A 15,326-nucleotide genomic window follows, 5' to 3' on the forward strand; every position below is an offset into this window, starting at 1 on the left:
CATCTTGTTTTTGATATAGATACTTGTAACATGGGAGATTCGAACCTACATGTACTACAACAAATGAAAAGGGGGGATTGTATAAATGTTATGTAAGTAATTCCTCTACAAAATTAACAGCAAAAGAATATGCTTAGGGGAAAAAAATGGAGAAAAGGGTGCCACGAAAATTTTGCTACAAAATATAATTTTGAAAAAAAAAATAATGAAATGATCAAATAATGCATAAAAAATAGTACTCTCTGATACACAATTACTTTTGTATCAATTTTCTTAAATTGTTCCTATGAAAGCTGGCTTGAAATTAAATTGCGCTTGGTTTAGGAATTTTATTAAAATACATCTAATGTGGGCTTTTCCATGAGCATTATACTCAACGTTGAAGAAAATAACATTTATATCGAACGTGTCATTATGCGTGAAAATATGCGTATGAAACAGAAGAAAAAAGCAGATTAAACGATAGATTAGGCTGTATATAAAGAAATTACGAACTTCTGGTAAATGTTGATATAGCGACATCTTTTGAGAATAAATGACTGATAGAGGAAAAAAGTACTAGTAACAAGTGGTTAAATTATGAATGTCATATTATATTGTTATAAAAATGTTCTGATCATCAACGACATTAACACCAACTGTAAGACAACAATAAAAAAATCTACATTTTGAGAAAGATGGAAAATAAAAGCAATGGTGATGTTTCGAGCGACAAAAAACAAAACGAAAACAAAACAAAAACGGAGGCTCATGCAAAGTTTTGATGACCGTGAAATATGAAGGGAAGCATTTTTTTTACTGACTATTGAAATCATGTATGTAGTAAATTAGTCACGTTTCGCGTTTAAATCTTGGACGTTGAGTCTCATCTCGATAACCCGGATATCTCAACATTTTCTAAAAGTTCCGTTGATGCCGGGATACTATTAGTTATCCAGGTCCAATCAAGGGTGTACGGGGATTTACCCCGGGTTTTATTCCATAGATCATGAGGCCGAAGTTTATAACTGTACCTGACTTTAAGGGAAGGATTAAACAAACACACATACCTTTCTGCTTTTAATAAAAGATATATATTTCTCTTCCAGTCAAGTGGTGACAGGCAAAAAATACGAGTCATGTTCTTTAATCTCACCATTCCAAGAAAGTGGTATTCTTTGAAAAATGGATTGCCTATTTTACTTTTAGCTTCCACGTCACAAGCAGATACTAAGTCTCCTATGAAGAGATTCAACTTAGAGCGGCAGAGTTTCAAACATTCAAGGGAATATTGCTTAAACACATAATACAAAAATTATAACGTGTATTGGACGTAATATTTAATTATTGCTTAAGACTTCTGAAAACCTTTGATGTCAAGTTAGCTGATGTCACGGATTAAGATGAATAGATGACCTTAATTGCGTAAAAATATATTTAAGTCTTGAAAGATATTCAGTTTCAATTTCAAATAGATTTCGTCAAAATTGTAACGCAACTATATTTTATTTTGCTTAGAAAAATCCAGCTCCATTAAGTGTACATATATTAAAAAGAGTCAAGAGCAGTACAACTTTGCTTTGCACCTGTGGTTTCGACTCTACTACTGTATCACTTGGACACAACAATCGTTCAATATTTCTTATAAGGGTCACTAATGTAATCTCAAAAAGAAAACTTTATAAAAATTGGTTTCTGTAAAAATGATTCAATGTCGAAACGATTTGGCAATTCGCTATCATATTGCCAGATACTAATTACTCAGTATCACCTGCTGGACATGCAAAGATAGCCGGCAGACACATGTCATATTTTAAGCTTATCAATGCTCAACATTTCAATTCTAGAAAAATTTAATTCCTTGTAACATTGCGCTCGATCTGAAATAATAACCTCCCTGGATTTTTGGAATTGATAAAATCTCATCAGATATTAATCGGACCCTGGAGAAGAAATTGAATTGTATGATGAACAATGAAAATTTATTAAACATTTGTTTTATCAAAGTATTTTTAAAAAGTTTAATTAAAAAAAATCGCTCGGATGTACAGAACATATTTATTATTTATGATTTTTTATGAACAGAAGATGCTTTAAAAAAAAATAAACATTATGGCGTCCATTAGAATTCTTTGGTGATACAGAAAATACATAAAGTGTTACATGTATTATTCCCCTCCTATAACAACGTGTGTGTGTCTGTGTGTCAAGAGGGGGGGGGGGACTGAGTGAATGCCTGCTTATATTAAACCAAAAATATTTCTTTTTATATATATATATCGGGATCGATGTGCTGATGTCCCGCGTTACGCGCGTTGCCCTTCCTTGGGTTGGATCTATCCTTTCTCTATTGGACACCTGTGAAGTTTTTTTTTTATGTTTTTAATTTACAAGTGTTTTATATATTGTATAAATTTGGCTAGAGTATTAAATATAAAAAGAATATCTTGTGCTGAAATAGTGGAATTGTACAAATATTATTTTTTCAAATGAATATAAACCGTTCCTAGATCCTGTCATGGCCACCCCACCCCCCTCCTTTACGATATCACTGAATCTGTCTCTAAAATAGTATGAACTATAAAGGCAACTTTCCTTAAGAATAATTACATACTAGAAGCTTGGAAGAAGAAATCAATTTTTTTTCAAGTTTATTTGTGTCAAAACGATTAAAGTTATTTAAATAATTTTAAGAATGTTTGGAAACTGAATTTGACGCACGCGACGTCATTACATTTTCAGTGAGTAACGTCAACGTTATTTTGAGGCGATTTACTAAAATGCTCATAAAATATTGAAAAAGTGAGATATTTTTGAAAGTTATGTATTTTTGCATTCAGAAAGAGTCAGGCTATCAAAATATACCAAAAAGTCAATTTGTGAAATTTTGACCTTAAGGGCCCTTTTCTCATGACGGCAGTCATATTCTTTTTATCGGTTTTTGATTTCGATGAACGGTGTTGCCATGGTCACTAAAAATAGAAATTTCCTTGAAATATGTTTAAAACACTACTCTTCCTATAGTTTGGGTCTGATTTCAGTATAACTTGACACACAAGTATATTACATTAAGATACATAATTCTCTTTACCGGATTTGGATTTTGATGAATGGTGTTGCCATGGTTACTAAAAATAGAAATTTCTGTGAAATACTTTCAAAATGCTACACTTCCTCCATTTCTTGTCTATTTCTGAATCAGTATAACTTGGTATACAAGTAGACTACACTGAGATACATAATTGTCTTCATTGTTTTTTGATTTTGTTGAATGATGTTGCCGTGGTTACTTAAATCAAAATTTCTGTAAAATTTTTTAAAAGGCTACTCCTACTACATTTTTAATCTGATTGCAATAAATCCAATGTCACAAAAAGAGACTAAACCAAGGATCATTATTCTATATATATTGATGTTGCAAAGTTTCAAGTCCATGTGCTACTTTTATCTTCCTTTATAAGTACAACCAGTAGAGCTACAGTCTTGTCAGAGACTTCTGGTTATTTGGAAGCATCCTTAAGGTGCGGTCACACGATGCGATTTTTCCTTCGATTTTCCATCCGATTTTTCCAATCGATTTGCTTTCGACTAAAATCATACAGTGTGAGCACCCAAGTCGAAAGCAAAATCTGAAAGTCGATTGGAAATCGGATGGGCGTCCGATTTTCAATCAACTTTCCTCCTAGAATCGTGACATCACAATGACTTTTCTGGCGATACAAAATAAAAAAAAAAAGAAGCAAAATAGGTCTATAAAATATTACATATTATAAATATAGATAGGCCAAATTTTTCCTTAAATTCAATTTTTCTGAAACTTTGATATTTTGTTCTAGGATACAAAATCTCTCTTTATATGTAATATGAAAGAAATTCAACCACACATTTTATGCCCACATAGTTTGAAAAATATGGCCTATCAGACCCCCAAAAGAAGCTTGTGAAATCAGACATTCGACTTGAGAATGAGCCTTATTTCAAAATTATCAATTGATCTAGACAGATCTAGTCTTTATCAAGACAAGGTTTTTGTTACTAAACAAAGTAGGTTATATTGATACTGGAAAATTTGAGTAAAATATTATGTAAAAATGGAACATACAAAATGTGTTAAAATAAGAAAAGTTGAACCAGTGGTTTCAGATATTTTGGCGATTAAAAAATTTCAATGGCAAAAAAACAAAAAGATTCAGTAGATGACGTCACAATATTTGACCTCTTGATATGACCTTGACCTTTATAGTACATAAAGAATGGGAGACTCCTTATATATATGTGTTTAAATATCAGCCCTCTTCTATTTATAGAACAAAAGTTACACTGCATTTAATAACAGACTGTTACATGCTTGTTTATTGCATTTAGATAGGGCAAACACATTCTGAAATGCAAGCTCCCGAGTGACCAATATAAAGGATTTTCTGTTTTTTTCACAAAATATGACAAAAACATGCCACAACTTATTAAACTATTAAAGGATCATTCATTGTTGTCAGAAAAGTAATATTCTGCTTTTTTCCTCCAGTACTTTTTAAGAAATGAGTAAAAATAGAATTCATGGGTGTTTTGTACTACCTTAAATCTGATTAAAATTAAGATCTTTCACGCAGAAGTATTTTGTCGCTATAAACCAATGTCTGCAAAACAAAGCAGTTATATACCAAGTTGTAGAAAACCCCAGCAACAACTTCATTCTGTACCTGACATTCTGAATTCAAGAAAATTAAAGTTTACATTTTTAGGTCACCTGAGACACTCAGGTGACCTATTGCTATCTGTTTTCATCCGTCGTTGTACATCGTTTGTCGTCAATCTGTCATAAACTTTTGAACATTTTCAGCTTCTTCTCTGGAACTGCTGAGCCAATTTTAACCAATTTTGGCATATAACATCTATGGGTGAAAAAGAACAAAAATTGTGAAATTCATGGCCCCTGCCCCCCTCGGGCCTGAGGGGTGGGGCCAAACCACTAAAATTATTTAATTAATGCAATCTTTAAAAATCTTATTCTTTACTCCTGGACATCAAGCAGTCAAACTGTTGGCATGATTGTAATAAGCATTGAGTCCTCTACCAAAATTGTGAAATTCATAGCCCCAGGGTCAGGGGTTCTAATGCTAGGGCGGGGCTATATACTCTAGATTCCTAAATACACGCGAGGAAATAATTACCATGTATTTATGCGAGAAGAACCACTCGCGAAATAAAATTACTCGCTTTAATTTTTGTGGTACTGAAATCCATATAAAATATCTTAATCAAGCGTCCACTCGCGAATTAAACTTCTCGCGATTTGTTGTGTAAGGGCCATTTTGCGATATTAAGTACTCATGTAAAATAACAAATCTACAGTAGATTATATAGTGAAAGAGCATTATTTCTTTGAAAATCTTCTTCTTTACTCCTGGATATTAAACAAGCAAACTTAATGTATAGTTATGATGAGCAAGAGTGTCTCTTCCAAAATTGTGAATTTCATGGCTCCAGGGTCAAGGGTTCTGGAGTTAGGGCTGGGCTGTATTGATTATATAGTGAAAATGCAATAATTCTTTGAAAATCTTCTCCTCTGCTCATGGGTATAAAGCTAATGAATTAAGTACATAATTATGATGAGGAAGAGTGCCTCTTCCAAAATTGTGAATTTCATGCCCCCTGTGTCAGGGGTTCTTGTGTAAGGGCAGGGCTTAATTGATAATATAGTGAAAATGCATTAATTCTTTGAAAATTTTCTCCTCTGCTCCTGGGAATTAAGCTAATGAATTAAGTACATAGTAATGATGAGGAAGGATGCCTCTTCTAAAATTGTGAATTTCATGGCCCCTAGGTCAGGGGTTCTGGTGTTAAGGTGGGGCTCTTTTGATTATAGTGAAAAAGCATTAATTCTTTAAAAATCTTCTCCTCTGCTCCTTGGTATTAAACAAACTAACTACACACTTATCATGATGAGGAAGGATGCCTCTTCTAAAATTGTGAATTCCATGGCCCCAGGGTCAGAGGTTCTTGTGTTAGGGCTGGACTGTATTGATTATATAGTGAACATGCATTAATTCTTTGAAAATCTTCTCTGCTCCTGGGTATTAAACAAACTAACTACGTACATAGTTATGTTGAGGAAGGGTGCCTTTTTGAAAATTGTTAATTTCATGGCCCCAGGGTCAGGAGTTCTGGTGTTACTTAGGGTGGGGCTCTATTGATTATATAGTGAAAATGCAATAATTCTTTGGAAATCTTCTTCTCTGTTCCTGGGTATTAAACAAACTAACTACATACATAGTTATGCTGAGCATGGATCATTCTCCAGACTTGTGAATTTCAAGGCCCCTGATCAGGGTTATCATAGAGGACGGGGGAGGGGGGGGGGGGTCTGATTAATACTGAAAATGAATTAATTCTTTGAAATCTGCTCCATTATATTAATCAAACATTTATGATGAGCAATGGTACCTTTTCCAAAATTGTGAAATGTGTGGACCTAGGGTCAGGGGTTATTGTGGGGTGGGGGCACTACTGATTATTGCTGAATATTACTGATTAGTTGAAATGCATTTTTTTAGGTCACCTGAGTCACTCAGGTGACCTATTGCTATCCGTTTTTGTCCATCGTTGTGTGTTGTGTTAACATTTAAACATTTTCAGCTTCTTCTCTGAAACCGCTCAACCAATTTCAACCAATTTTGACATATAGCATCTATGGGTGAAGGCGGACAAAAATTGTGAATTTCATGGTCCCTGCCCCCCTGGGGCCTGAGGGGTGGGGCTAAAACCACCAAAATTAATGCAATCTTTAAAAATCTTCTTCTTTACTCCTGGACATCAAGCAGTCAAACTGTTTGCATGATTGTTATAAGCATTGAGCCCTCTACCAAAGTTGTGAAATTCATAGCCCCAGGGTCAGGGGTTGTGGTGCTAGGGCGGGGCTATATAGATCATATAGTGAAAGTGCATTATTTCTTTGAAAATCTTCTTCTGACTGCTCCTGGGTATTAAATAAAGTAACTAAGTACATAGTTATGAAGAGCAAGAGTGCATCTTCCAAAATTGTGAATTTCATGGCCCCAGGGTCAGGGGTTCTGGTGTTAGGGTGGGGCTCTATTGATTATATAGTGAAAATGCATTAATTCTTTGAAAATCTTCTTCTCTGCTCCTGGGTATTAAATAAAGTAACTAAGTACATAGTTATGATGAGCAAGAGTGCCTCTTCCAAAATTGTGAATTTCATGGCCCCAGGGTCAGGGGTTCTGATGTTAGGGTGGGGCTCTATTGATTATATAGTGAAAATGCATTAATACTTTGAAAATCTTCTTCTCTGCCCCTGGAGAATATTTTAACAAACTGAATGCATGATTATGATAGACAAGGATGCCTCTTTCAAAATTATGAAATATATTGCTCCAGGGTCAGGGGTATTGATAATATAGTGGAAATGTTTAATACAGGTGACTCTCGATCTCTCGAAGTTCAAGGGACCGCAAGAAAAGTTCAAGAGATCGAGGGGTTCAAGAGATGGAAAGTGAATAAAATCCGAAATTTTCAGTGCCAATCATCATTGTTCTACTATTACAAATACCGGAAGTATATGTTGATTATGTCATTGCACGTTTTCATTCGTATTTTACAGGTAATGTACTAGATTTCAACAACAATGATCGTATTTTGAATACCGGTAAATAAAACGATCTCTTTAAGTTTCAATATTTATTTGTTCTCATTTCATGATAACAAGAAACCTGAATAGCAATCGTCGGTATGGCTACTCCTAGGGCTTGATCGGGCCCTTCACCAGATTTCTCGTATTAAATCGGTATTAAATTCTTGAGATAGGATTTCTTGTGCAATGTTTGTCAAACTGGGATTATGTAGACTCTAATAAAACTTCATAATCTTTGGAAAATTATTGACATGTCTCTTCAATTATTTTCTAAAAATTATCATCTCGCTGTTAAGTCAAATAAGTTGTGAAGCAATTCGTTTATGATTGACCAGTTATAACCATTAATTATATAAACACTCAGATGCTCACAGGTATAGTGTCATCTATGTAAACACCCAATTAACACCTCCATGCCAGCCCCAGGCATTCACTGTTATCCAGGCAATTCTAAGCTGCATTTATTTTACGCTTGATCGATTGGCGTGTACACACGCGCAATCAAAACTTTGAGAGATAGAGAGTAAAAAACAATGAAATGTGTGTAACGGGACCCAGGTCTTGGTTCGAGAGTTAGAGAACTTCGAGAGATCGGAAGTTCGAGAGATCAGAAGTAAATTTGATTAGTTATATAGAGGAAAAAAACGGGACTGGAGGTTCACTTCGAGAGATCGAGAACTTCGAGAGATCGGAGTTCAAGCCATCGAGAGTCACCTGTACTTTGAAGTGCATAGTTATGATGCTGAGGGTAACTCTTCTAGATTTGTAAATTTGACCCTGGGTCATAGGTTCTGGTGTTAAAGTAGGGATGTGTTGAATCTGTAGTAAAAAATGCATTATACATGTGAAATTCTTCTCTGCTTATGGGTATATCAGAGGCAAATTTAGTAAAAGATTTAATAAGCAAGGGTATTTTTACCAGATTTTTGAACATCTGGACCATTGAATCAAGTGTTCTGGTCCTGTCCAGTGCTCTATTATCTTGTATTTTGCAGAACAAAGTTATTCCCCTTTGCCATTCACCTTTGATAATAAATCACCGTAAATAATGTATTTGAATGCTTAACAGACAAGAGGCCCAAGGGCCTTAACGGTCACCTGAGTATAATACAACAATTTTAGAAGTTAAATACACTGATAGATGAAGCTTTGTTGTCCTAAAGCAAGAGAAGTAGGAAGATCAGGATCAACAAAATAATTAGTCTAGTATTCAGTATCAACTCATAAATTCATAAGTTCGAATCTGTCCCCCACTTAACACTATCACCATGCAGACTATTAACAAACTATTAGTGCTTCTGTACTATTTTTAAACCATATTAAGACCTCTAGCATTGACCTCTCTTATGGTCTTTGAAGAACTTTTAATAAGATAAGTTATTTTTATCTCATTTTTATTTAATCTATTACTTACAGGTCTACCTGATTATTAAAACTAAGAAAATACTTTCTGAATTATATGATAAACATTCTTGCATAATTATCTTATTCTATTAACCTTTCAAATATATTATTTACAGTGATTAATTATCAAAGGTGAATGGAAAAGGGGAATAACTTCTTTCAGTAGAATACAAATTAATAGAGCCCTGCCCAGGACTAGAATGCTTAGACAAATGGTCCAGATGTTCAAAAATCTGGTAGAAATATACTTACTTATATCATTTAAACTTTTACTCAGTTTTCTTTCGATATGCCTAGAAGCAGAGAAAAATTTCACAGGTACAATGTATTTTCACTACAGATTCAACAAACCCTTACCAAGACCACGGGTCAAGAATTTACAAATTTGGAAGAGTAACCCTCATCATCATAACTATGGACTTCAAAGAATTAACACTTTTCCACTATATTATCAAAAGCCCCCCCCCCCCCTCGTTATGCCAGAACCCCTGACCCTAGGACCACAAGATTTTAAAAATTCTGTTCAAAGCTCCCATTTTCATCATACATGTAGCTAAGCAATTTATTTATCAGCTCAACGCTAAGGAGCAGACAGGATTAATTAATGATTTATTAATGGAATTAATGCTTTTTCACTATATAATCAATAGAGCCCCCCCCCCTTTCTTCAAGAACCCCAAAAACTGAGGCCATATATTTAAAAATTTTGGAAGAGGCATCCTTGTCTATCATAATCATCCACTTAGTTTGTTTAAATAATCTCCAGTAGCAGAGAAGAAGATTTTCAAAGAATCAATGCATTTTCACTATATAATCAATAGAGCCCCGTCCTAACACCAGAACCCCTGACCCTGGAGCCATGAAATTCACAATTTTTGAAAAGGCATCCTTATGCATAATAACCATGCACTAAGTTTGTTTATATAATACCCAGGAGCAGAGAAGAAGATTTTCAAAGAATTAATGCATTTTCACTATATAATCGATAGAGCCCCGCCCTAACATCAGAACCCCTGACCCAAGGGCTAATCAAAAATCTCGTGCTTTTTGAAAATCCGGGAGAACGCTGCATTGTAGTGTGAATTTCCTATTAAAAAAACTGACATGCCCTAGAAATTTAAGACAATCACTGCTGCATGTGAGAACTAGAGGTACTGTGAGCATTGACCTCACTAAATGATAACCCCCGATTCCCATACGATTATAATGGCAAAGTCCATGTTTTGCTCTGGGAGACCTGAAATAGGTGTCTGATCAAAAAGTAAAATAGAAGGTGCACAATGGCATTATGTAATAAAGAATCTGTGAATGTATCATTAAATTTTATTCAGTGGTATAAGATTAAGAGGAATTGCGGATAAGAGATGGGTACCCCAAAGTGTAAAAGAGGGACGGACGGACATACAGCTAGACAGATGGACGGACATCCAGATCACTATATACCCTCCCACTTTTCAAGCGGGGGGTATAATAAGAAGCTGAAATCCATCCATTTTGATATTTTTATTTTTAAAAAAGTATAAATGGTCCATGTGACACTAACAATTCAAATTTCTAAAATGATTTAGAGTTTTAGAATGTTAAAATGATAGTTCATATTTCTAAATTTCAAAAACTCAAACTGATTTGGTATATTGAAATTTAATATTTTAGTTCAAAAATCTAAATTATCAAATTTCCAAACAGGTTTACAATTTTAATTTTTTAGCATTTTACCTTACATATATAAATTCAAATTTCCAAAATCAATTTTTGAGTTTTTAATCTATTGTTTGTTCAGAAAGCTTACGCTTAACAATCTTAAGTTTAGTAACATTTTTAGCTCACCTCGACGAAGTCGAGATGAGCTTATGCTATACCCCCGGCATTGGCGTCAGCGTCGGCGTCCCGGTTAAAGTTTTAGGAGCAAGTCCCATTCCCAAGTAACTATAAGCCCTACCTGGACCAAACTTGCATGGATGATGCATCTAGGGATAGACACTACCACACCTATTTCGGATGCTGGATCTGACCTAGATTTTCCAGATGATCGACCAGGTTAAAGTTTTTGGAGCAGGTCCATTCCCAAGGAATTATAAGCCCTACCTGGACCAAACTTGCATGGATGATGCATCTAGGGATGGACACTACAACACTTGCTTCGGATGCTGGATCTGACCTAGATTTTCCAGATGAGTGACCAGGTTAAAGTTTTTGGAGCAGGTCCATTCCCAAGTAACTATAAGCCCTCCCTGGACCAAACTTGCATGGATGATGCATATAGGGATGGACACTACCACACTTGCTTCAGATGCTGGATCTGACCTAGATTTTCCAGATGAGTGACCAGGTTAAAGTTTTTGGAGCAGGTCCATTCCCAAGTAACTATAAGCCCTACCTGGACCAAACTTGCATGGATGATGCATCTAGGGATGGACACTACCACACTTTGTTCAGATTCTGGATCTGACCTAGATTTTCCAGATGAGTGACCAGGTTAAAGTTTTTGGAGCAGGTCCATTCCCAAGTAATTATAAGCCTTACCTGGATCAAACTTGCATGGAGGATGCATTTAGGAATGGACCCTACCAAACTTGCTTCGGATGCTGGATATGACCTAGATTTTCCAGATGGGTCACTAGGTTGAAGTTTTTGGAGCAGGTTCATTCCCAAGAAACTATAAGCCCTACCTGGACCAAACTTGCATGGATGATGCATCTGGGGATGGACACTACCACACTTGCTTCGAATGCTGGATCTGACCTAGATTTTCCAGATGAGTGACCAGGTTAAAGTTTTTGGAGCAGGTACCCAATTATAAGCCCTACCTGGACCAAACCTGCATGGATGATGCATCAAAGGAAGGACACTACCATACTTGCTTCAGATGCTGGATCTGACCTACATTTTCCAGATGAGTGACTAGATTAAAGGTTTGGGAGCAGGTCTATTCCCAAGTGATTATTTAAGCCTTACCTTGAACAAACTTGTGTGGATAATGCATCTAGGGATGGACGCTACCACACTTGCTTGGGATGCTGGATCTGACCTAGATTTTCCAGATGAGTGACCAGGTTAATGTTTTTGGAACAGGTCCATTCCCAAGTAACTATAAGCCCTACCTGGACCAAACTTGTATGGAGGATGCATCTAGGGATGGACACTACCACACTTGCTTCAGATGCTGGATCTGACCTAGATTTTCCAGATGATTGACCAGGTTAAAGTTTTTGGAGCAGGTCCATTCCCAAGATATTATAAGCCTTACCTTGACCAAACTTGCATGGATGATGCATCTGGGGATGGACACTACTATACTTGTTTCGGATGCTGGATCTGACCTAAATTTTCCAGATGATTGACCAGGTTGAAGTTTTTGGAGCAAGTCCATTCCCAAGAAACTATAAGCCCTACCTGGACCAAATTTGCATGGATGATACATCTAGGGATAGACACTACCATATTTGTTTCAGATGCTGGATCTGACCTAGATTTTCCAGATGATTGACCAGGTTAAAGTTTTTTTGGAGCAGGTCCATTCCCAAGGAACTATAAGCCCTACCTGGACCAAACTTGCATGGATGATGCATCTAGGGATGTACACTAACTAACCTGCTTCAGATTCTGGATCTGACCTAGATTTTCCACATGAGTGAATTTTAGCCATATTTTAACCAAATTAGCATGGATGATGATGTATCTAAAGATGGACACTTCCAGACTTACTTTGGATTCTGAATCTAATATTGATGGATATTAATCTTGGAATGTACACTAACTAGGAAAAAAATATGATGTGAGATTTACCTTACTTATAGATAACATTCGTCGAGGTGAGCTTAGTCATCTTTGATTACCTATGTTTTTGTCTTTTAATTATTAAAAATTTACTTCAAACTTCTAAATCTCAACTTTCAAAACGTTTTGGGTTTTTTAGCTCACCTGAGCTGAAAGCTCAAGTGAGCTTTTCTGATCACATTTTGTCCGGCGTCCGTCTGTCTGTCCGTCTGTCTAGCTGTCTGTCCGTCTGTCTGTCTGTAAACTTTTCACATTTTCGACTTCTTCTCAAGAACCACTGGGCCAATTTCAACCAAACTTGCCACAAAGTATCCTTGGGTAAAGGGGATTCAAATTTGTTCAAATGAAGGGCCACGCCCTCTTTCAAGGGTAGATAATTAGGAATTACTGAAAAAATAATGGCATCATTTAAAAATCTTCTTCTCAAGAACCATAGGGCAAGGAAAGATGAAACTCATGTGGAAGCATCCTCAGGTAGTGTAGATTCAAATTTGTTCAAATCATGACCCTCGGGGGTAGGGCGGGGCCACAATGGAGGATCAAAGTTTTACATAGAAATATATAGGAAAAATCTTTAAAAATCTTCTTCTCAAGAACAGCAAAGCCATGATGAGTCATATTTATGTGGAAGCATCCTAAGGTAGTGTAGATTCAAGTTTGTTCAAATCATGACCCCCGGGGGTAGGGCGGGGCCACAATGGAGGATCAAATTTTTACATAGAAATATATAGGGAAAATCTTTAAAAATCTTCTTCTCAGGAACAGCAAAGCCATGATTGGTCATATTTATATGGAAGCATCCTCAGGTAGTGTAGATTCAAGTTTGTTCAAATCATGACCCCTGGGGGTAGGGCAGGGCCACAATGGAGGATCAAAGTTTTACATAGAAATATATAGGAAAAATCTTTAAAAATCTTCTTCTCAAGAACAGCAAAGCCATGATGAGTCATATTTATGTGGAAGCATCCTCAGGTAGTGTAGATTCAAGTTTGTTAAAACCATGACCCCCGGGGGTAGGGCGGGGCCACAATGGAGGATCAAAGTTTTACATAGAAATATATAGGGAAAATCTTTAAAAATCTTCTTCTCAAGAACAGCAAAGCCATGATGAGTCATATTTATATGGAAGCATCCTCAGGTAATGTAGATTCAAGTTTGTTCAAACCATGACCCCCGGGGGTAGGGCGGGGCCACAAAGGAGGATCAAAGTTCTACATAGAAATATAAAGGAAAATATCTTCTTCTGAAGAACTGCAAACCATGATTAGTCTTTTTATATGGAAGCATCCTCAGGTAGTGTAGATTCAATTTTGTTCAAATGATGACCCGCAGGGGTAGGGTGGGGCCCAATGGGGAATGGAAAGTTTAACATAAGAACATAAAGAAGAAATATTTCTTCTCAAGAACAGAAAAGCTATGTTTAGCCATATTGATATGGAAGCATCCTCAGGTAGTGTAGATTCAAGTTTGTTCAAATGATGACCCCTGGGATAGGGAGGAGCCACAATGGGGGATCAAATTTTTACAAAGGAATATATGGGAATTTTTTTAAAAATCTTCTCAAGTACAACAAAGCCATTTGTTACATTGACATGGAAGCATCATCAGGTAGTTTAAAATTCAAGCCCCCCCCCCCTCCCCTGGTCTTTTCAATACTGAACTGATTTGTGCTTTTGCCTAGCCAATGTGCTCAGGTGAGTGATGTGGCCCTTGGGCCTCTTGTTGAAATTTGGTATTTTGATTCAAGCATTCAAATTTCAAATAACCAAAGCACTTTGAGTTTTTAGAATTTTACTTTAAATATCCAAAATATTAAATTTCCAAACCCGATTTGAATTTTGAATATCAGTTCAATATTTTAACCATCTAAAAGCTCTTTTGCTTGACCAAAAGAGTTTTTGAAATAGTTTAAAAATTCAAACCAGGTTTGGAATTTGATATTTTGGATATTTATAGTAAAATTCTAAAAGCCCAAAATGTCAAAAAGTGTTTTAGAATATTTAAAATTTGAGTGTTTGAATCAAAGTTCTAAATTTCTTAAAATCTAGAACATTTTGAAAGTTGAAATTTAGAAGTTTGAAGTAAATTTTAAATAATCAAAAGACAAAATATCTTACTGAATTTAGGAAAGTTAAGAATAAACTTTCTGAACAAACAGTAGATTAAAAACTCAAAAGTTTAAAATACAAAAAATCGTTTTTGGAAATTTGAATTTTGAACATTTAAGGTAAAAATGTAAAACATTAAATTTTTAAAACCTGTTTGGAAATTTGAAAATTTAGATTTTTGAACTAAAATATTAAATTTCAATATACCAGATCAGTACGAGTTTTTGAAATTTAGATATTTGAACTAATATGTCAACATTCTAAAACTCAAAATTATTTTAGAAATTTGAATTGTTAAGTGTTACACGGACCATAAGCATTTGATAAAACTGTTAAGTTTAAAGTATATGATGAAAAACATCAGACTTCTTAGCGTAATATGTCATGTATGGTGATACGTATCGTATCGT

General features: G+C 35.4%; 1 protein-coding gene across 1 annotated transcript in view; it reads left to right on the forward strand.

The window, feature by feature from the left end:
- LOC133182212 (uncharacterized) overlaps positions 1-15,326 on the forward strand; it is an 87,806-nt gene that overhangs the window by 46,186 nt on the left and 26,294 nt on the right. The gene's annotated exons all lie outside the window — the stretch shown is intronic.

The sequence above is a fragment of the Saccostrea echinata genome, unplaced genomic scaffold (assembly GCF_033153115.1).
Source record: "Saccostrea echinata isolate AGI-Se365-2 ecotype Australia unplaced genomic scaffold, CSIRO_AGI_Sech_v1 ptg000009l, whole genome shotgun sequence".
NCBI lineage: Eukaryota > Metazoa > Mollusca > Bivalvia > Ostreida > Ostreidae > Saccostrea > Saccostrea echinata.